Here is a 22,918-nt window from a genome sequence, read left to right on the forward strand (position 1 = left end):
GACCTGAATTGGCCACTGTTGGAAACAGGATGCTGGGCTTGATGGACCTTTGCTCTTTCTCAGTATGGCAATACTTATGTACTTATGTTTTTCAGCTGTGTCCCGACTGAAAAAAGTTGAGAACCACTGCTCTAACAGAATTCATTAAAACTCATTTTTTTGGTGACTTTAGTCACCTTTTCCCAGAGATGGACACGTATTGGCTGAGATGAAACTTCCAACATCCAGATGTTTTGACATCAAGGCAGACCTTTATCTGTCAAAAGGTTATTAACATAAATAACATTTTAATGCTACCCACTCATCAAATAATTAAAAATAAATCCCTATATAATTACTGTGAACTCCCGTCTCAAACAGTTCAAAACAAATCTACATAAGTACATAAGTAATGCCATACTGGGAAAAGACCAAAGGCCCATCAAGCCCAGCATTGTGTCCCCAACAGCGGTCAATCCAGGTCAAGGGCACCTGGCAAGCTACCCAAATATACAAACATTTTATACAAGTTATTCCCGAAATTGTGGATTTTTCCCAAGTCCATTTAGTAGCGGTCTATGGAAGAAAATGGTAACGGAATTCAAACATGCGTGGGATATACATAAAGGAATCTTGTGCAGAAGGAATGGATCCTCAGAAGCTTAGCTGAAATTGTGTGGTGGAGCAGGTGGGGGTAAGAGGGGTTGGTGGTTGGGAGGCGAGGATAGTGGAGGGCTGACTTATACGGTCTGTGCCAGATCCGGTGGTGGGAGGCAGGGCTGGAGGTTGGGAGGAGGGGATAGTGTTGGCCAGACTTATACGATCTGTGCCCTGAAAAAGACAGGTACAAATCAAGGTAAGGTATACACATATGAGTTTATCTTGTTGGGCAGACTGGATGGACCGTGCAGGTCTTTTTCTGCCGTCATCTACTATGTTACTATGTTTTGGCCTTTAGAAAACCGTCCAAACCCTTTTTAAACTCTGCCAAGCTAACCGCCTGAGCCCCATGGAATATGTATATTGAAAAGGGAAATGATGTATGTACTATAATAGACACCCAAATAATCACTTCCAATATTTAGGGGGGAAGGTATCAACCCGGGTTACTGTTAAAAGACGGGTTATTTTACTTTTAACCTGGGTTATTAGTAACTCATTTTCTTTGCATAAAATGGGACCTTTTTCAAAATGCATATGACAACGTTGCAGGATAAAGAAAAGTAAAAAAAAAAGAAAAATCAACAACATAAATCGGATGCTAAATTACATTTTTTATTATATAGTTTAATTTTGTTCGTGATTGTTAATATTAATCAGCTATTAACTTTTGTTTGGTTGGTTTGCTGTGCTTTCCTATCAAGTACTGGCTTTCCTAGATGTTATTAAATGTGTTTTTATGTGTTTTATTTTTTATGTATAGCAATAAGTAACGGTATAGTGACTAAATAAATGATGATGATGATGTGCTAAGTAGCATGTGAGTAATAAAATCATGGTAGCCCATGTTGATAATTTAGGGCCTCTTTCACAAAGCCGCAGAAGGGCTACTGCAGCAGTGGTGCACGGCAAATCAGCCCTACCTCAGGAGCCCCATGGAAGTTCTGGTGTGTGCCACGAGCTATTACTGGTGCTTGGAAATTTTATTTTTGGGGGCTTAGCCAGCAGTAATCGGGCAGCCCTATGCGCTGCCCACGTATGCCAGGTTAGCACGGGAGCCCTTACCATCTCCTAAAGAGGAAGTGGTAAGGGCCCCCTCCAGGAAATAGCCACGAGGCAAGTGTTTCCTCTAAGGTTCTACAAAAATCCATTCAATGCCATGAAAATAATATGTTCCTCAGCATCCCTCAAGACCACTGCAGACTAATGGGTATACACACTCCTACTAGCAGATGGACACTGAGTACAAGATTCAAAGTCAACCTAGAAGTAGCTTGGCACAAGCCAGTATTTCTCAGTCTGTTCTCATGGTTTCTCTGGACTTTCCAAGGAGAACATGGTTTGGAGACCTAGTTCAGTTGGCAGTAGGTACTCCACTAAGGCTCCAAAGAGCAGAAGGCCTACTTGAGCAGGGCCCAGTGAGGATGTAGGATCCAACACCATATTGTCATAAATTATGGCCTGGCTCTTGAGATGGTGTTGTTATGGAAGTGAATATTTCCAGCAAAGGTCATAGCCACCCAGTTGAATTCTCCAGAGGAGGTTGACCTCCTTGACGTATATCAGAGCATGGAGAGAGTTTGAAGGATGTTATCAGGAACATCAGGTTCTATCTTTGCAGTTATCCGTGCCGGAGGTTCTTGAGATTTTAAAAATGGTTTAGACAAGGGATTGGCACTCAGTTCTAGCTTGCTATTGAGATTTGGTTCAGGGCAGACAGTTGGCTTCCCATCCAGCTGTGGTACATTTTCTCAGAGAAGTGAAGCTATTGAGGCCCTTGAGGTGGCCTATGATCCCTCCTTGAACCTAGTATTGTCAGCCTGGCACCATTTGAACCTTGGAAGGAGGCACTGTTGAAAGATGATACTCGATTTCTACAGCTAGAAGAGTTTCTGAGTTGCAGGTCTTGGTCTTGTTGATAACCATTTTGCAGTTTTCGAAGAAAAGATCATGTTGCGGCTGGTCCCATCCTTTCTCCCAAAGGTGGTTCCATGTTAATCAGTCCATCTCTCTGCCAGTGTTGGAGAAGGCTGGGAGGAATAGGGAGAAAAATAGTTTGCATTGGCTGTATGTTAGGATAGTGTTACAAGGTTATCTCAAGAGAACAGAGGAGTTGAAGCATTCAGAACACTTGTTCATATATTTTGAAGGGCGAAAGAAAAGAGAAGCAGCCTCAAAGATGACCATGGCTCATTGATCAAGGAAGCCATTGCATCTGCATATATTCTGAAGGGAATGAGTTCTGAAGGCCCATTCTTCAAGTGGACAGGTGTCTTTGTGGGCGGAATGGGTCCTCATCCCTTCTTTAGACATCTATAGGGCATCTACTTGGTTGTCTTTGCATTCCGTTGTGAAACATTATTGCTTGGATGTTCAACCACATCAGAATGCAGAACTGGGGAAGAATGCTGACTGTGATATTATTGGTTCCTACTCTTAGATGACACTGTTTTGGTATTTCCCATGCATCTGGATTGGTCTGGAGGGAGGAGCTGCCTCTTCTAATGAGCCTGATCCTCAATCTACCTGCTCACTCCAGAGAGAAAGCTATTAGAGCTATGCACAGTTATCGCCTTGCTATTACATCTCCTTGGGCTGCATTAGACTGCCAACATCACAGGTCTCAAAACCCAGGTGCAGTGGAAAGAGGAGAGAGTATTTCAGTAATGCATCTGACTCCCTGGCAGTGTCCTGGTCATGTGACAGTGGTACTGAGGGGCAGCACAGGAGCAGGAGAAGTTTGGTTGTCATGGAGACAAAGACAGCTTGCATCCATGTGTGCTTTTTAAGGATGCTCTCTGGCCTTCCATAGCTCAAGGCAGCTAACCAGCTGACCTCGTCATTAATCATAGCTTTAGTTCATCAAATATGAAGATTTCTCTTAGAAACACAGAACCATGTCAGAATGCAATTCTTTATTCTCATCTGGGTCAGACCATCTCTTATTTCCTGGTATCTCCTGATGAACCCAAGTTCTACTACTATTACTACTTATCATAGTAACATAGTAGATGACGGCAGAAAAAGACCTGCATGGTCCATCCAGTCTGCCCAACAAGATAAACTCATATGTGCTACTGTTTGTGTATACCTTACCTTGAATTGTATCTGCCATTGTCAGGGCACAGACTGTATAAGTCTGCCCAGCACTAGCCCCGCCTCCCAACCACCAGCCCCGCCTCCCCCCCACCGGCTCTGCCACCCAATCTCGGCTAATCTTCTGAGGATCCATTCCTTCCGAACAGGATTCCTTTATGTTTATCCCACGCATGTTTGAATTCCGTTACCGTTTTCATCTCCACCACCTCCCGCGGGAGGGCATTCCAATTATCCACCACTCTCTCCGTGAAAAAATACATCCTGACATTTTTCCTGAGTCTGCCCCCCTTCAATCTTATCATTTCTATAGCACTATTAGACATACGCAGCACTGTCCACTGGAGATAAAGAGACAGTCCCTGCTCGACAGAGCTTACAATCTAATCAGGACAGACAAACAGGACAAATAAGGGATAAGGGAAGTTCACATTTACAGTTGTCCACAGAACTCTAGTTCACACCCTGGTGCGACAAGAGGTATCAGATTTGGTACTTTTGACTCTCAACACAGACTGGAAGTTACAGGAACCCTTTATGGTTATCCAGCTTTGTTTTGTTTCAATGTAGAATGACCTCTGGAGTCACTGAGCCTCTCACACAACTACATGAATGACCATACAGTCCAGACCCAATATAGAGCTGGGCATGGTGAGCTGATTCCAGTACAATGGGTGACATCACAACCAGTTTGGTTTTCGGGAGATACACAAAGAATATCCATGACAATTTTCCATACATTGCAGACCCAGTGTATCTCTGCATCATTCAGTCATTGTGGGTCTCCTGTAAACCAACTTAGCTGTGGAGTCATATGGGAAGCCCTGCTTTGTTGAGAGAGTTCACAGTCCTGTGCTCAGAAAGGGAAGGAAATGGGACTTGATATACCACCTTTCTGTGTTGTTGTTGTTGTTTTTGCAACTACATTCAAAGCGGTTTGCATATACAGGTACAGGGCAATGGAGGGTTAAGTGATTTGCCTAAAGTCACAAGGAGCTGCAGTGGGAATTGAACCCAGTTCCCCAAGATCAAAGTCCACTGCATTAACCACTAGGCTTCGCCTCCACTAGCAACATTCCATGTAGAATCTCAAATAGTAGCAACAGAACTTCAAATAATAGCAACATTCCATGTAGAATCTTCAAATAGTAACAACAGAATCTCCAATAGTAGCAACATTCCATCTAGAATCTCAAACAGGAAAAGAAAACTAGAACTTGATATAATGCCTTTTGCTGGTTTTACAACTACAGTCAAGGTGGTTTACATAGTATATACAGGTACTTATTTGTACCAGGGGCAATGGAGGGTTAAGTGACTTTCCAGAGTCACAAGGAGCTGCCTGTGCCTGCAGTGGGAATCGAACCCAGTTCCCTAGGACCAAAGTCCACCACCCTAACCACTAGGCCACTCCTCCACTAGCAACATTCCATGTAGAAGCCTGCCCTTGCAGACCAGTACATGGCTGTGCAGGCTTCTGTTTCTGTGAGTCAGACTCACAGAAACAGAAGCCTGCGCAGCCGCGTTGCTGATCTGGGACTTGACATGCCACCTTTCTGTGGTTTTTGCAACCTACATTCGAAGTGGTTTACATAGTATATAGAGGTACTTATTTTGTACCAGGGGCAATGGAGGGTTAAGTGACTTGCCCAGAGTCACAAGGATCTGCAGTGGGAATTGAACCCAGTTCCCCAGGATCATAGTGTGCTACACTAACCACTAGGCTACTCCTCCACTCAAAAATTGTGAAGCCATGCTGATACCTCCCGCTATCTTTTCAAATGAGTCCCTATACCCCAGCCCACTTACTGCACTCATCCCAAGACTTCTGACTGATTATCCCACCAGTTTTCTGCGTACAGCTTGATTCTACTAGGCAAAATGCATTCTGTGCCAGAGCAGTGGAATACCCTCCCAGCGTATGCACAGAACCTTCTCACTGAAAATGTTGGGCAACACTGGACTCATGTTAATATCCTGGAGGCCAGTAGGGTTCTGCAGAATGGGAGCGAGAGCCTTTACTACTACTACTTATCATTTCTATAGCGCTACTAGACGTACGCAGCACTGTACACTTGAACATGAAGAGACAGTCTCTGCTTGACTTTGTTTTCTCTCTCCTGTAGCCCCCACTGGGGGTCTCTTTTCTCTCCACCTGGCCCTAGATTTTATCTTCTTCTCTTCTTCTCTGTGCTTTCCTGTCTTAAAATTGAAGTTCCACTCAGTTTTTAGACTAGTGTAATTTACCTTGTAAACTGCCTTGTAAACTGCCTAATAAAGGCAGTATAACATACATGAAGACAAATGCTGTATTGGGACAGGTTTGGGAAGCCCTGAGAGATAAGGCTGGGCTTCCAAATTGCTTGGGAGGATGCGCCTTCTTGGTCCACCAAACCTGTCAGGAACACCAAACTCACCCACCCGAAGCTTGCTGTCTTCAGACAGGCCCTGGCTGAATTCTTCCAGGCTTCTTGCTGCAGATGGACATTCGGACACCTCTTCCAGACCCTTGTGAGCTGTTTTTCCTCTCAGCTTCTCCTCTTTTATGAGTTAAGCAAGCCATCTTGGAAGGTCTCCTCTCTCTAGCTCCAGGCCTAACCAGTCATGGACAGAGATAGCTCTCTGCTGCTTCTGAACAACCCTGGGCCACAGGGGCTCTGTTTATTCAGTTAATACTGGCAATAATCCTCTAGACCCAAATACTCAGGAACTTAAGAAATCCAGGCTGACGTGATAGTAGATACTCAATCCTTTTTGTCTGGAGGGTTTAGGGCGGTTGGGGTTTTTGAGGGGAGCAGGAGGTGGGTGATTTAATGCCAACCATTGCATTGTATTATGTTTTGGATTTGATATCAAGATCAGGTATACATATGAAGTATCACATCTTATCTTATGTAATGAGTTTATCTTGTTGGGCAGACTGGATGGACCGTACAGGTCTTTATCTGCCGTCACCTACTATGTTACTATTGGGCTCCAAAACCCACCACAAACCCACTGTACCCACATCTAGGTTCCCCCCCCCCCTTCATACCTTAGAGCTATGGTAGTGGTGTACAGTTGTTGGTTGTGGGGTTTGTTTGTTTGTTTTTTTTTGGGGGGGGGGTTGGGGGGCTCAGCACACAAGGTAAGGGAGCTATGTTCCTGGGAGCAATTTATGAAGTCCACTACAGTGCCCCGGCCCTAGGGTGCCCGGTTGGTGTCCTGGCATGTCAGGGGGACCAGTGCACTACAAATGCTGGCTCCTCCCATGACCAAATGGCTTGGATTTGGTCGTTTCTGAGATGGACGTCCTCAGTTTCCATTATCGCCGAAAATCAGAAACAACCAAGTCTAGGGACGACCATCTCTAAGGACGACCAAATTTCAGGATTCAGGCGTCCATGATCGTATTATCGAAATGAAAGATGGACGTCCATCTTGTTTTGAAAATACAGGCTTCCCCGCCCCTGGATGGGGACGTTTTGCGAGGACGTCCAAATCAAAACGAGGACGCCCCTCCACGTATGTAACTTTTATAGCTCCCTCTAAAAACATGGACAAGAAAAGCATTATGAGTGGCAGACACCTGGGCCCATTCTCCAGCACATCACTTCATTACTCAGCACAGACCAGGCCCATATTTAAGGACAGGCAACTCCCTTCTGTGCCAAACTTTGAGAGACATCAGAACACTGCCGCTACACCTCCCTCCGAGCCTTGCTTGGTTTTCCCCGGTCTCTCAGCAGCAGTAGAGAGAGGAGCTCAGAACTAGCACTGAGCATGGCTACTGCTTGCCTTTACCTTTTGACAGCCCTGCAGTGCCCCACTTCTTGTAAATAATTGTCACAAATTGAATGCAGTGAAAAACAGGTTCAGGCTTTCTAAAGTAAACTAGGCCTCTAAAATCATAGCATCTCTCAGCCCTGATACTTCACTGAAGAAATGTGACAGTCTGCTTAACCTTGGCAGAGTTACAAGGTTGGCAAGGGTTGTGTATAGCTGGACATAGGGCCAGGTGAAGAAAAGTTCAATTTAAGGGTAAGCGAAGTTTGGAGATAGGAGAGCTGAAACTTGGTCATAATTGGATAAGAGATAAGCAAACTTGCTAAGGTTGAAACTCGGTCCTAATTGGATGAAAGATAAGAAAAGTTAGAACTTGGGCATAATTGGCTATGAGGGGCATAATTGAATGAAAACGTCTATCTCCATGGGCGTTTATCTCCGAGAACGGGTCCGTGAAGGGGCGGACCGAACCGTATCTTCGAAAAAAATAAACGTCCATGTTTTATTCGACAATTTGTGAGCTGGGCGTTTTTGTTTTTCAGTGATAATGGAAAATGAAAGCGCCCAGCTCAAAAACGAATAAATCCAAGGCATTTGTTCATGGGAGGGGCCAGGATTCGTAGTGCACTGGTCCCCCTCACATGCCAGGACACCAACCGGGCACCCTAGGGGGCACTTTTACAAAAACAAAAAAAAAAGGTAAAAGAGCTCCCAGGTGCATAGCACCCTTCCCTTGTGTGTTGAGCCCCCCAAATCCCCCTCAAAACCCACTGCCCACAAGTCTACACCATTACTATAGCCCTAAGGGGTGAAGGGGGCACCTACATGTGGGTACAGTGGCTTTGGGGGGGTTGGACGACTAATAAGCATTAAGCAGCACAATTGTAACAGGTAGGGGGGGATGGGCCTGGGTCCACCTGCCTGAAGTCCATTGCACCCCCTAACAACTGCTCCAGGGACCTGCATACTGCTGCCAGGGAGGTGGGTATGACATTTGAGGGTGAACATAAAAAGTTGTGAAACATCATTTTTTGTGGTGGGAGGGGGTTAGTGACCACTGGGGAGTCAGGGGAGGTAATCCCCGATTCCCTCTGGTGGTAATCTGGTCATTTAGGGCACTTTTTGGGGCCTTATTCGTGAAAAAACAGGGTCCAGGAAACGTGCCCTAAATTCTAGCTACAAATGCAAACTTTTTGTCTATTATCGGCGAAAGGCCGATAACCACGCCCCAGTTACACCTTCGCCACGCCTCCGACACGCCTCCGTCAACTGTGTACGCTTCCGCGATGGAGTGCAGTTGAAAACGTCCAAAATCGGCTTTCCATTATACCGATTTATTCGTTTTTGTGAGATAAACGTCTATCTCAAGATTTGGGTCAAAATATAGGCGTTTTTCTCTTTCAATTATAAGGTGGTATATGTGCCAATTATGACGAAAGTGCAGGTGGGAAAGTGAAATGTTCATAGGGATCTATGGGACCAAAAATGTATAAAAGGTCTGCTACCTAAGCAGTGTTTTTCGAAGGAGAAGAGTGAAGCCAGCAACCTTTGAAGGCACATGTCATCAGTCGTGAAGTGCTGAACTACCATGTGAATGCCTGAACTGTTTGTACTGTCTTTGAGTGAAATCTCAATGCTAATAAACTATATTTCTTTATCTACTAAATACTGGGTTCCTTTCTAATTACATAGGTTTATTCTGCCTTGACTGTGTAACCCTGTCATGAGCAGATACCAGGTTGGGGTGATTAAGAGGCATATTTTCAAAGCACTTAGCCTCCCAAAGTTCCATAGAAACCTATGGAACTTAGCCTCCCAAAGTGCTTTGAAAATATGCCTCTAAGTATCTAGAGGGGATATGCAGTCCTTTCCAGGATAGTACAGATTGGAAATAAGCAAATGAGGTAGCAGATAGTATATATGAGAGAAACATCAAAGCATTACTTTGACTGTCTGACAGAGTTTGTAGAGTTCTTATGGCCGCTGTTTCTGGTGGGGTAAGATTGTACAGAATTCTTTTTTGTTTGTTGGAGAGTTGTGATTTAACCCTATGTCTGAAACTTTCTATGTAATTATCCAGCTTGTAAAATACTACCGGTACATCGATGACATTTTTATGATTTGGACGGAGGGTGAAGAAACTCTGAAACAATTTTATTCTGCCTTCAATACATACCATCCTACAATCAGATTCAAAATTGACTACTCCCCAGAAAAAGTCAATTTTTTGGACACCACGGTCTCAATCAGTGATGGCTGTATACAAACATCTGTATACAAGAAACCCACAGACAGATGTAGCTATCTCCACAACTCCAGCTTCCATCCTTCACATACAAAAAGATCCATCATTTACAGCCAAGCCACAAGATACCACCGTATCTGCTCTGACCCAGGGGACAGAGACAGACACCTGGAAATCCTGACTGAATCATTCAAACAGAAGGGCTACAACCCCAAAATAATCTCCAAGAATATTGCCTCCTCCCTCAAAACACCCAGGGAGAATCTGCTACAGTACAAAAAGAAAAAATCCACAGACAGAATCCCGCTTGTAGTGACATACAATCCAGAGCTGGAAAAACTGAGAAAAATCATAAGAGATCTACAACCTATACTCCAGGAGGATGAATTACTGAAAGAGATATTCCCATCCCTACCAGTACTGGCCTTCCGACAGCCACCAAATTTAAAACACAAGCTAATCAGAAGTAAACTTCCTACACAGACGGAAACAGAAAAGGGCATGTTTCCCTGTAACACAGCCAGCTGCAAACTATGCCAAAACATTTCACAAGACCCCACAGTCATTCACAAAGGAAAAATATTCAACATAAAGGGATCTTTCACTTGCTCATCTTCCAATGTGGTATATATCATTCAGTGTAAGAAATGTAACGAAGGATGCTATATTGGAGAAACAGGCCAGATGCTTAAGACAAGATTCAATCTACACAGACATCACATGAAAATAGCCGGTGCCAGTCAGGCCCCCACCCCTGTGGGCCAACACTTCACAAGACCAGAACACCGTACCAGTGATTTCACAGTAAGAATACTGAAATGTAATTTTAAAACAATACAGGAACGTAAGACCTTTGAAATAAGAATGATTGAATATTTTGACACCCAACAGACGAGACTTAATAAGGATCTGGGTTTTCTAACTCATTATAAACCATAAAGCTGTATTTCTCTGTTTATTACCCTCCTCTCACCTACCAACACCCATTCTGTTAGAATATCAATGAAATGCTTTGATGTCCCCATGCATACCCCCACCTTCCCACTCTGTTAGACTGTCAAAGTAATGCTTTGATGTTTCTCTTATATATACTATCTGCTACCTCATTTGCTTATTTCCAATCTGAGGAAGAAGGGCAACCTTCGAAAGCTAATCAAGAAATGTATTAAGTTATGTCCAATAAAAAAGGTATCATCTTATTTTCTTTTCCATGTTTTATTTTATTTGATTTCTATTGATAACCTTTAAGAGTGGACTAACACGGCTACCACATCTCTCTACTCAGGATAGTACAGAGAGCCCATGGCTTCCGCTGCCTGAACAGAGGTGGCAGACCTAATAAATTAAACATTTTCACACAGGTTCCCCTCTGGTAATGGGAAACTCATGCAGGGGAAGGAGGCAGACGACCACAGGGTCTGTCAGAACATAAAGGCAGGTTCCACACTCAATTTTTCTTTTGGTCTCTTTCTACAGCCACTGGGGCAGCCATGGGAGAACCAAGACAGAGCTAAAGGTGAGGGGGTAAGGGACCATGGGAAGGATCTGGGGAGCGGTAACAGGAGTGGAAGGATGGGGAGCAGAACCCTTCTCCATGTCTAGGGGTACTTAGAATGTAAATCTGGACCGGCACAGACTGAGAAACGGGGCTCCAGAAATGTCCTCATGCTAAAGGCAGGAGAATAATTTGGGGGTCCTGCTACCTCTGCTTGATAGAAAATGTGCCAAACAGGAACCTTTATGTGCAAATAAATGCAAAGGATAGTTTCCAAGGCACAGTCTGGGTTAAACTTTTGGATTATTCATAAGTTTGGTTGATAAAAGGTTGGCCAACCTAGAGTTTATCTCTGCAAATAAACTTTTCCAATTCAAAACCTGCTCCTCCTCCTCCTGTTTTACGCTATGGCAAATCAATTGCTACCGACTTTTGAAAGAGAAATGAAGGAAGAAAGAGAGAAACCAGCAAAAGCTGCCTTCAGATACTCTTTATGTGGTTTTCGTGGAATAATTTTATATAATTAAACCATTGAAATATCTGGCAGGTTTTATGCCATTGGAGGAAACATCTCACAGCCTAGAGATCACATGAGGCTGGAGGGAGGGAAGGGGAGGGGAGGGTAAACATTTCACTGAGAGGCTGGTGGATACCTGACAGTGACAGACCTCAAGCATGCAAGAGGGGCGGGGGAGGGGGGGAAATAAAGGCAAAGTTGGGAGATGGACAGATATCAAATGAGTGAACACTAGCTCAGTATAAAAATATTCTCTATTAGCACTGTTAAGTGTTAGCTGATCTTTTGATTTTTATGTCTGCTGAACGTGAGAATAAAAGAACCATGGCAAGATCCTGGTTTGGGTGGGGGGGGGGGGGGATGTTGTATAGAGGGAAGTAGGCCTCTTTTTAGCTGAGGCTTGCTTCCTAGGTTGTGGGAACCCTCCCACCCCACCGCTGACCTTCTGCCGCTTTCCCCTAGAGACCCTCCTTCCTTCCAACATGGTGGGAATGAGAAGCACATTGCAAGGCTTGTGGCTTTATCCAAAACATATGGTCTGACAGGCAATGTTCTTTCTTTGGTCAACACTTGCAGGCAGGACAGACAAAGCCTGCAGCTCCTGGAAGAAAGCAGTTGCCTGGGGCCCTGTTAAGGGAGCCCCCGGGGGTTTCTAATCTGCTTTTACTGACAGGCGCAGGTGTGGCCAGAAACAGGCTGAAGCAATCCTATGTTTAGCCACATCACCTAGAAATCAGCACACAGGACTGAGCGATGTGCACCTGAGGAAAGAAGGAATGCAATCGACACTGTGTGATTAGAATAACATTAGCACAACACCATCCGCATACAGTTCAAGCTTCTCTTACTCACCTACAAATGCACTCGATCTGCGGCCCCTCTGTACCTCTCTACCCTCATCTCCCCTTACGTCCCTACCCGTAACCTCCGCTCTCAAGGCAAATCCCTCCTTTCAGTACCCTTCTCCACCACCTCCAACTCCAGGCTCCGTCCCTTCTGTCTCGCCTCACCCCATGCCTGGAACAAACTCCCTGAGCCCATACGCCGTGCCCCCTCCCTACCCATCTTCAAATCAATGCTCAAAGCCCACCTCTTCAATGTCGCCTTCGGCACCTAATCACTACACCTCCTCTCAGAAAACTTATCTACCCCAACTTGACATTTCGTCCTTTAGATTGTAAGCTCTTCCGAGCAGGGACCGTCCTTATTGTTAATTTGTACAGCGCTGCGTAACCCTAGTAGCGCTCTAGAAATGTTAAGTAGTAGTAGTAAGTAGTAGTATGGACCACGTAAATCCAGAGAACATCAGAAGGCAGCAGTAAGCGAACACATGTTCAAGTGTTTGATGTTCACAGAATCATACAACACAGTGAACCTACCAAGGACTTCCCCTCATCCTGGGCTGGACTGACCATTCGGTCAACTGGGCTCTGCCCAGATGTCCGCTGTACACTACTGTCCTCCCGGTGCTACCTTTAAAGGCACGCCGCTGGTGATCCAGTGGTCTCTGTGTGGTGGTGGTGGTGGTGGTGGGGGGTGTACATGTTCTTTCCTGTCCATTATGCTGCCGCTATTCCCCCTGCCCGGCACCGCTGTACTTTAAAAATGGTGGCCAAGACTCCCTGTGGAAGTCTGCCGAGACCCATGAGACTACCGCGGGAAGTCTCGGCCGCTATTTTGAAAACACGACGTCAGACTCACAGAAACAGAAGCCTGTGCGGTCACATTGCTGATCTGCAAGGGCAGGCTTCTACATGGACTGTTGCTAGTGGAGGAGTAGCCTAGTGGTTAATGCAGCGGCCTCTGATTCTGGGGAACTGGGTTCAATTCCCACTGCAGCTCCTTGTGACTCTGGGCAAGTCACTTAACCCTCCATTGCCCCTGGTACAAAATAAGTACCTGAATATATGTAAACTGCTTTGAATGTAGGTTGCAAAAACCTCAGAAAGGCAGTATGTCAAGTCCCATTTCCCATGATGCTTATCGTAGAAATAAGCAGTGGACTTTCCCCAAGCCTGCTTTAATAATGGCTTATGGACTTTTCTTTTAGGAAGCCATCCAAACCTTTTTTAAACCCCGCTAAGCTAACTGCTGATCAGTGCACTTTGAGATTAGCAGCAAAGAAGCACCAATCTGTTAGTTTATAAACGCTTGTGAGCTGAAAGATGCAGGCATGGAGGGGCTGGTACAGCTCATCCCACTAGCCTTGACAGATAGAAAAAATATCAGGCCGGCGAATTCCTCTGTTTGCTGAGTATTAGGAGGAATTCGCACGCTGAGTCCTGCTGTTTGAACTTTCACTTCATAAGCAGAGCACCAAGGTCAAAGGAGTTTTAGAAGTTCGAAACAATTAAACTCTTGTCACTGCATTTAGTGACAGTATCCTGGGGTCGTGTAATGAATGTTTCTTTCATGTGCTTTCATATCAGTTTACAGAATGCAACGATATCCTATTTTTTTCTCCTAAACGATCGTCTCTTATGCCTCTGACTTTCTTATCATCTCAGAGTAATACAACCAGTTTATTGGAACTTTTTGAAAGGCCATTAAAGAGCTGACAATATACTTAGCAAAGGCCTGAGTGATCTGGCCATGACAATGGATGAAGGATAAATGCATCAAGGGATTTCTAAAGCTCTTTTTGCCTGAAATGCCAGAATAAAGGACATGGAACAGTTTTGTTTTCCTTGTGGTCTGAGCCACTGAAATGTCACTGTAGGTCAGGTGGAGAAAAGCATTTACCATGGTCCAAGGCTGCCCTGCTGTACACATGCAGTTTATAGAAATTAATCTAATTTAATCTCCACATTTAATCAAATGATTATCTGGGAAGGAGATCAACCTAAAAGGCATAGAGGGGCATAATTGAACAAAAACGTCTATCTCCATGGGCGTTTATCTCCGAGAACGGGTCCGTGAAGGGGCGGACCGAACCGTATTTTCAAAAAAAATAGACGTCCATGTTTTATTCGACAATTTGTGAGCTGGGCGTTTTTGTTTTTCAGCGATAATGGAAAATGAAAGCGCCCAGCTCAAAAACGAATAAATCCAAGGCATTTGTTCGTGGGAGGGGCCAGGATTCATAGTGCACTGGTCCCCCTCACATGCCAGGACACCAACCGGGCACCCTAGGGGGCACTTTTACAAAAACAAAAAAAAAGGTAAAAGAGCTCCCAGGTGCATAGCACCCTTCCCTTGTGTGTTGAGCCCCCCAAATCCCCCTCAAAACCCACTGCCCACAAGTCTACACCATTACTATAGCCCTAAGGGGTGAAGGGGGGCACCTACGTGTGGGTACAGTGGGTTTGGGGGGGGGGGTTGGACGACTAAGCATTAAGCAGCACAATTGTAACAGGTGGGGGGGGGATGGGCCTGGGTCCACCTGCCTGAAGTCCACTGCACCCCCTAACAACTGCTCCAGGGACCTGCATACTGCTGCCAGGGAGGTGGGTATGACATTTGACGGTAAAAATAAAAACTTGTGAAACATCATTTTTTGTGGTGGGAGGGGGTTAGTGACCACTGGGGGAGTCAGGGGAGGTCATCCCCGATTCCCTTTGGGGGTAATCTGGTCATTTAGGGCACTTTTTGGGGCCTTATTCGTGAAAAAACAGGGTCCAGGAAAAGTGCCCTAAATTCTAGCTACAAACGCATACTTTTTTTCCATTATCGGCGAAAGGCACCCATCTCTGTTCGGGTGATAACCATGCCCCAGTCCCGTCTTCACCACGCCTCCGACACGCCCCCATCAACTTTGTACGCTTCCGCGATGGAGTGCAGTTGAAAACGTCCAAGTTTGGCTTTTGATTATACCGCGTTATTTGTTTTTGTGAGATAAACGTCCATCTCCCAATTTAGGTCGTTCGATTATAAGCAGGATAGATAGGGATAGGTTGGAGTGTAAATTTTAAGGGGCTTCGACGTTAGCTTCAGAACTTTTAGTACAAGAACAGTACTGGGCAGACTTCTACTGTCTGTGCCCTGAGAATGACAAGGACAAATCAAACTCAGGTATACATATAAAGTATCACATACCATGTATAATGAGTTTACCTTGTTGGGCAGACTGGATGGACCATCAGGTTTTTATCTGCCATCGTTTACTATGTTACTATGTTACTCTTTGGGGTTCTACATGGAATGTTGCTACTAACTGGGATTCCGGAATCTTGTAACTCTTTAGGATTCCAGAATCTTCAGAACCTTTAGTACAAGAAGAGTGCTGGGTAGATGTCTACGGTCTGTGTCATGAGAATGGCAAGGACAAATCAAACTCAGGTATACATATAAAGTATCTTGTTGGGCAGACTGGATGGACCGTACCGGTCTTTATCTGCCGTCATTTACTATGTTACTATCCAGCTTATAGTCGAAAGTGATCGCCGGCCATTTCCCGACATAAATCGGGAGATGGCCGGCGATATCAGAAAGGCAGCGAAATCGGTATAATCGAAAGCTGCGTTTTTGACAGCATCACCGCTTTCCCGTCACCTCGCCGGCGAAAGTTCAAAGGGGCGTGTCGCCAGCTAAGCAAAGGCGGGACATGGGCGGGACATGGGCGGGCATGGGCGTGGCTACCAGATGGCCGGCTTTCGCCGATAATGGAAAAAAACCCCCGGCAATAAGCAGTATTTCGCCAGGTTTACTTGGTCCTTTTATTTTCACGACCACACTAAAAAAATAAAATTAAAAACCTTTTTTGCCAGCCTGTATGCCAGCCTCAAATGCTGTACCCACCTCCATGACAGCAGAATGTGTTCTATCCTCCGACAGCCTTTCCCTGGTTGTGAGTGTGACACCTTTTCTGTTAGGTGCACTGCAGAGTCACATCAGCAATGCATTGTGGTGGGTGTAGGGTACTGGGCTGTACTCCCATGCTGCTTTTCCCCCTGCTAACTGGGTGAGAGTGTTTTACTTCCGTTAGTGCATGAGGTAGTGGCCATGTTTGTAAGCCAGTTTTAGATCCCTTTCATGTGTTAGCCACGTTAGAGAACTTAGTTCTTACCTTGAATGTGGCTGAAAAAAGGCATTGTACATCATTCTGCCAGCTCTGATCTACTGCTAATCTCAGTACCAGGGAGACTCTTTGCCAGTGGGGCACAACCTCTGGTTTGCAGTTAACTGTGAGTAAACGTGCTTATTCAAATAAAGGACTTTTTCAAAGAGATTAGTCTTCAGGTCTCAACTGGTGTGGCAAGCTTATACAGCAGCAACAAGTCCTGTCCCTGGAGCACTTTTAGTGGGTACCGCAGTGCACTTAAGGCAGGCGGACTCAGACCCATCCCCCACTACCTGTAACACTTGTGCTGGTAATGGGAGCCATCCAAAACCCACTGTACCCACATGTCTAGGGTGCCCAGTTGGTGTCCTGGCATGTAAGGGGGACCAGTGCGCTACAAATGCTGGCTCCTCCCACGACCAAATGGCTTGGATTTCACCGGGTTGGAGATTGCCAGTATTTTTTTCCATTATCGCTGAAAAACAAACCCAGTCATCTCAAACCCGGCGAAATCCAAGCCATTTGGCCGGGCTAAACCGTATTATCAAAAAAAAAATGGCCGGCCATCTTTTTCAATAATACGGTTCCGGCCAGCTGTAGCGCCGCCGCTGCCACAATAGATTGCCGGCGACCTTTTTGGCCGGCGATGTTTGATTATGCCCCTCCACGTTACTCTTTGGGGGTTCTACATGGAATGTTGCTACTAACTGGGATTCCAGAATCTTCAGAACTTAGTACAAGAACAGTACTGGGCAGACTTCTACGGTCTGTGCCCTGAGAATGGAAAGAACAAATCAAACTCAGGTATACAAATAAATATCACATACCATGTAAAATGAGTTTATCTTGTTGGGCAGACTGGATGGACCGTACAGGTCTTTATCTGCCATCATTTACTATGTTACCAGGTTACTCTGTATGCTACTATGATGTGGAGGAACTGAAAGAAATCTTGGTGAACCTGAAAAATGTACTGAGCCAAATCAACAAATTTAAAAGTAGTAAATCACCTGGTCTTGATAGCATCCAAGTGTACTGAAAGAACTGAAACATAAAATTTCTGATTGCTGTTAGTGATCTGTAACCTCGTCCAGAGTACTTGAAGATTGGAGGGTGGACAATGCAAATGCTGATTTTTTAAAAAGGGTTCCAGAAAAGATCTGGGAAATTACAAACCGGTAAGCCTGACTTCAGTGCCGAGTAAAATAGTAGAAACTATTATAAAGCATAAAATTATGAAACAAAGTTAGCATGGTTTCAGCCAAGGGAAGTCTTGCCTTACCAATTTGCTTAATTTTTTTGAAGGTGTGAATAAGGTGAGCCGGTTGACGTAGTATATGTAGATTTCAGAAAGCTTTTGACAGAGTTCCTCTTAAGAAGCTCCTGAGAAAGTTAAAAGAGTCGTGGGATAGCAACTGGTTATTGGACAGAAAACAGAGGGTAGGGTTGAATGGTCATTTCTGTCAACGGAGGAGGATGAATTGCGGAGTGCTGCAGGGATCTGTATGTGCTATTTAACATATTTATAAAAGATCTGGAAATTGGAACAACGAATGAGGTGATTAAATTTGCAGATGATACAATAGAAATTATAAGTAGTAGTAGTAGTCTTTGGGATTCTGGAATCTTGCTACTCTTTGTCCTTATCCCTTTTTTGTCCTGTTTGTGTTGATTAGATTGTAAGCTCTGTCGAGCAGGGACTGTCTCTTACATGTTCAAGTGTACAGCACTGTGTACGTCTAGTAGCGCTATAGAAATGATAAGTAGTAGCAGTCTTTGAGATTCTGCATGGAATCTTGCTACTGTTTGGGATTCCGGAATCTTGCTACTCTTTGGGATTCCGGAATCTTGCTACTCTTTGTCCTTATCCCTTTTTTGTCCTGTTTATCTTGATTAGATTGTAAGCTCTGTCGAGCAGGGACTGTCTCTTACATGTTCAAGTGTACAGCACTGCGTACGTCTAGTAGCGCTATAGAAATGATAAGTAGTAGCAGTGTTTGAGATTCTGCATGGAATCTTGCTACTGTTTGGGATTCCAGAACCTTGCTACTGTTTGGGATTCCGGAATCTTGCTACTCTTTGGGATTCCGGAATCTTGCTACTCTTTGTCCTTATCCCTTTTTTGTCCTGTTTATCTTGATTAGATTGTAAGCTCTGTCAAGCAGGGACTGCCTCTTACATGTTCAGTGTACAGTGCAATAGAAATGATGATTAGTAGTAGTCTTTGGGATTCTGGAATCTTGTTGCTCTTTGGGATTCTGGAATCTTGCTACTCTTTGTCCTTATCCCTCATTTCTCCTGTTTCTGTCTTGATTAGATTGTAAGCTCTGTCGAGGAGGGACTCTTACGTGTTCACTGTATAGTGCTGCGTACGTCTAGTAGCGCTACAGAAATGATAAGCATTAGTGGAGGAGTGGCCTAGTGGTTAGAGTGGTGGACTTTGGTCCTGAGGAACGGAGTTCGATTCCCACTTCAGGCACAGGCAGCTCCTTGTGACTCTGGGCAAGTCCCTTAACCCTCCATTGCCCCAGGTACAAATAAGTACCTGTATACAATATGTAAGCCGCACTGAGCCTGCCATGAGTGGGAAAACGCAGGGTACAAATGTAACAAAAAAAAAAACTATTCAAGGTTGTTAAAACACGTGCGAATTGTGAAACATTGCAGGAAGACCTTGAGAAACTGGAAGACAGGGCATCCAAATGGCAGATGAAATTTAATGTGGACAAATGCAAGGTGATGCACATTGGAAAGAATAATCCAAATCACAGTTACCTGATGCTAGAGTTTGCCTTGACATTGTTTAAAATGCCACTTAGGAAAGGACAAGGACACAGCTGTGATGGAGGTGTGTTTGGGGGTGGAGTTACTATTTGTGTGTAATCTTTATAAGGACACTTCTACACAGGCACTTTTGTCGGCTACCAGCAGGCCCTCTTCCCTGGTCACAGAACTGAAGCCCGAGGTCTCGAGGGAGAGCTGCCAGCAGGATTCACAGTGACTGGAAATTTGATTAGCATTATTATTTATTTATTGATCATAATAATTGTAATCAGTAAGTGAATGTACTAATCAAACCAAAATTAGCTTGGCAAGCTGCCACGTGTACAGCATAAACAGCTGTGTCATGACGCTATGCTAGGAGCACAGCAGTCATGGAAGTATGATCAGATCTGATCTGGCAGCTAAATGGTGCCCTCCTTCCCCAAAATGACAGCAGTGTCCTCGTGTGCTGAAGGAGGAGAACCCGGCGGACTGCACCACTTTCACTTTTCATATGGTTCAAAGGATTCAGCAAAATAGATCAAAAGTGGGAGAGCGACCAAGGATACCAAAGTCGGAGAAGATGTATAATAGTAGAAATGTTTATTGAAGTATATAGACTCGACACAACGTTGTGTTTCGGCCTTTAGGCCTGCATCAGGAGTCTAAAATAAAATTTAATACACAGGTAATGAAAAATGATAAGAATACAAATAAGTGTGTAAAAATAGGATTCAGCGATAGCACAGTAAATATTTTACCACTAGAGAGAATGTACGGTTACATTTGCTTTTATAACCTGCTTTATCCCCAACAAAGGGTTCAGAGCAGGATAACAGTAAAGAAGGACGTGGGGGAAAGGGAACTTGATATACTGCCTTTCTGAGGTTTTTGCAACTACATTCAAAGCGGTTTACATATATTCAGGTACTTATTTTGTACCAGGGGCAATGGAGGGTTAAGTGACTTGCCCAGAGTCACAAGGAGCTGCAGTGGGAATCAAACTCAGTTCCCCAGAATCAAAGTCCACTGCACTAACCACTAGGCTACTCCTCCACTCATTCCACCAATAAGAGCCAACCTCATCAGTGATGTCACAATGGCTTGATTGTCTGATACTTGGCTCACTTATGATATTGTGATGTCATAAGGGAAAGGGGGAAAGGGAAATGGGACGATATACCGCCTTTCTGAGGATTTTGCAACTACATTCAAAGCGGTTTACATATATTCAGGTCCTTATTTTGTACCAGGGGCAATGGAGGGTTAAGTGACTTGTCCAGAGTCACAAGGAGCTGCAGTGGGAATCAAACCCAGTTCCCAAGGATCAAAGTCCACTGCACTAACCACTAGGCTACTCCTCCACTCATTCCACCAATAAGAGCCAACCTCATCAGTGAGGTCACAATGGCTTGATTGCCCGATACTTGGCTCACTTCTGATATTGTGATGTCATAAGGGAAAGGGGGAAAGGGAAATGGGACGATATACCGCCTTTCTGAGGATTTTGCAACTACATTCAAAGCGGTTTACATATATTCAGGTACTTATTTTGTACCAGGGGCAATGGAGGGTTAAGTGACTTGCCCAGAGTCACAAGGAGCTGCAGTGGGAATCAAACTCAGTTCCCCAGAATCAAAGTCCACTGCACTAAACACTAGGCTACTCCTCCACTCATTCCACCAATAAGAGCCAACCTCATCAGTGATGTCACAATGGCTTGATTGCCCAATACAGTTCCCCAGGATCAAAGTCCACTGCACTAACCACTAGGCTACTCCTCCACTCATTCCACCAATAAGAGCCAACCTCATCAGTGATGTCACAATGGCTTGATTGCCCAATACAGTTCCCCAGGATCAAAGTCCACTGCACTAACCACTAGGCTACTCCTCCACTCATTCCACCAATAAGAGCCAACCTCATCAGTGATGTCACAATGGCTTGATTGTCTGATACTTGGCTCACTTATGATATTGTGATGTCTAAGGGAAAGGGGGAAAGGGAAATGGGACGATATACCGCCTTTCTGAGGATTTTGCAACTACATTCAAAGCGGTTTACATATATTCAGGTCCTTATTTTGTACCAGGGGCAATGGAGGGTTAAGTGACTTGTCCAGAGTCACAAGGAGCTGCAGTGGGAATCAAACCCAGTTCCCAAGGATCAAAGTCCACTGCACTAACCACTAGGCTACTCCTCCACTCATTCCACCAATAAGAGCCAACCTCATCAGTGAGGTCACAATGGCTTGATTGCCCGATACTTGGCTCACTTCTGATATTGTGATGTCATAAGGGAAAGGGGGAAAGGGAAATGGGACGATATACCGCCTTTCTGAGGATTTTGCAACTACATTCAAAGCGGTTTACATATATTCAGGTACTTATTTTGTACCAGGGGCAATGGAGGGTTAAGTGACTTGCCCAGAGTCACAAGGAGCTGCAGTGGGAATCAAACTCAGTTCCCCAGAATCAAAGTCCACTGCACTAAACACTAGGCTACTCCTCCACTCATTCCACCAATAAGAGCCAACCTCATCAGTGATGTCACAATGGCTTGATTGCCCAATACAGTTCCCCAGGATCAAAGTCCACTGCACTAACCACTAGGCTACTCCTCCACTCATTCCACCAATAAGAGCCAACCTCATCAGTGATGTCACAATGGCTTGATTGCCCAATACAGTTCCCCAGGATCAAAGTCCACTGCACTAACCACTAGGCTACTCCTCCACTCATTCCACCAATAAGAGCCAACCTCATCAGTGATGTCACAATGGCTTCATTGCCCGATACTTGGCTCACTTCTGATATTGTGATGTCATAAGGGAAAGGGAAATGGGACTTGATATACTGCCTTTCTGAAGTTTTTGCAACTACATTCAAAGTGGTTTACATATATTCAGGTACTTATTTTGTACTTGGGGCAATGGAGGGTTAAGTGACTTATCCAGAGTCACAAGGAGCTGCAGTGGGAATCAAACTCAGTTCCCCAGAATCAAAGTCCACTGCACTAAACACTAGGCTACTCCTCCACTCATTCCACCAATAAGAGCCAACCTCATCAGTGATGTCACAATGGCTTGATTGCCCAATACAATTCCCCAGGATCAAAGTCCACTGCACTAACCACTAGGCTACTCCTCCACTCATTCCACCAATAAGAGCCAACCTCATCAGTGATGTCACAATGGCTTGATTGTCTGATACTTGGCTCACTTATGATATTGTGATGTCATAAGGGAAATGGGACTTGATATACCGCTTTTCTGAGGTTTTTGCAACTACATTCAAAGCGGTTTACACATATTCAGGTCCTTATTTTGTACCAGGGGCAATGGAGGGTTAAGTGACTTGTCCAGAGTCACAAGGAGCTGCAGTGGGAATCAAACCCAGT

This window comes from Microcaecilia unicolor, chromosome 1 (genome assembly GCF_901765095.1).
Source record: "Microcaecilia unicolor chromosome 1, aMicUni1.1, whole genome shotgun sequence".
NCBI classification, from domain to species: domain Eukaryota; kingdom Metazoa; phylum Chordata; class Amphibia; order Gymnophiona; family Siphonopidae; genus Microcaecilia; species Microcaecilia unicolor.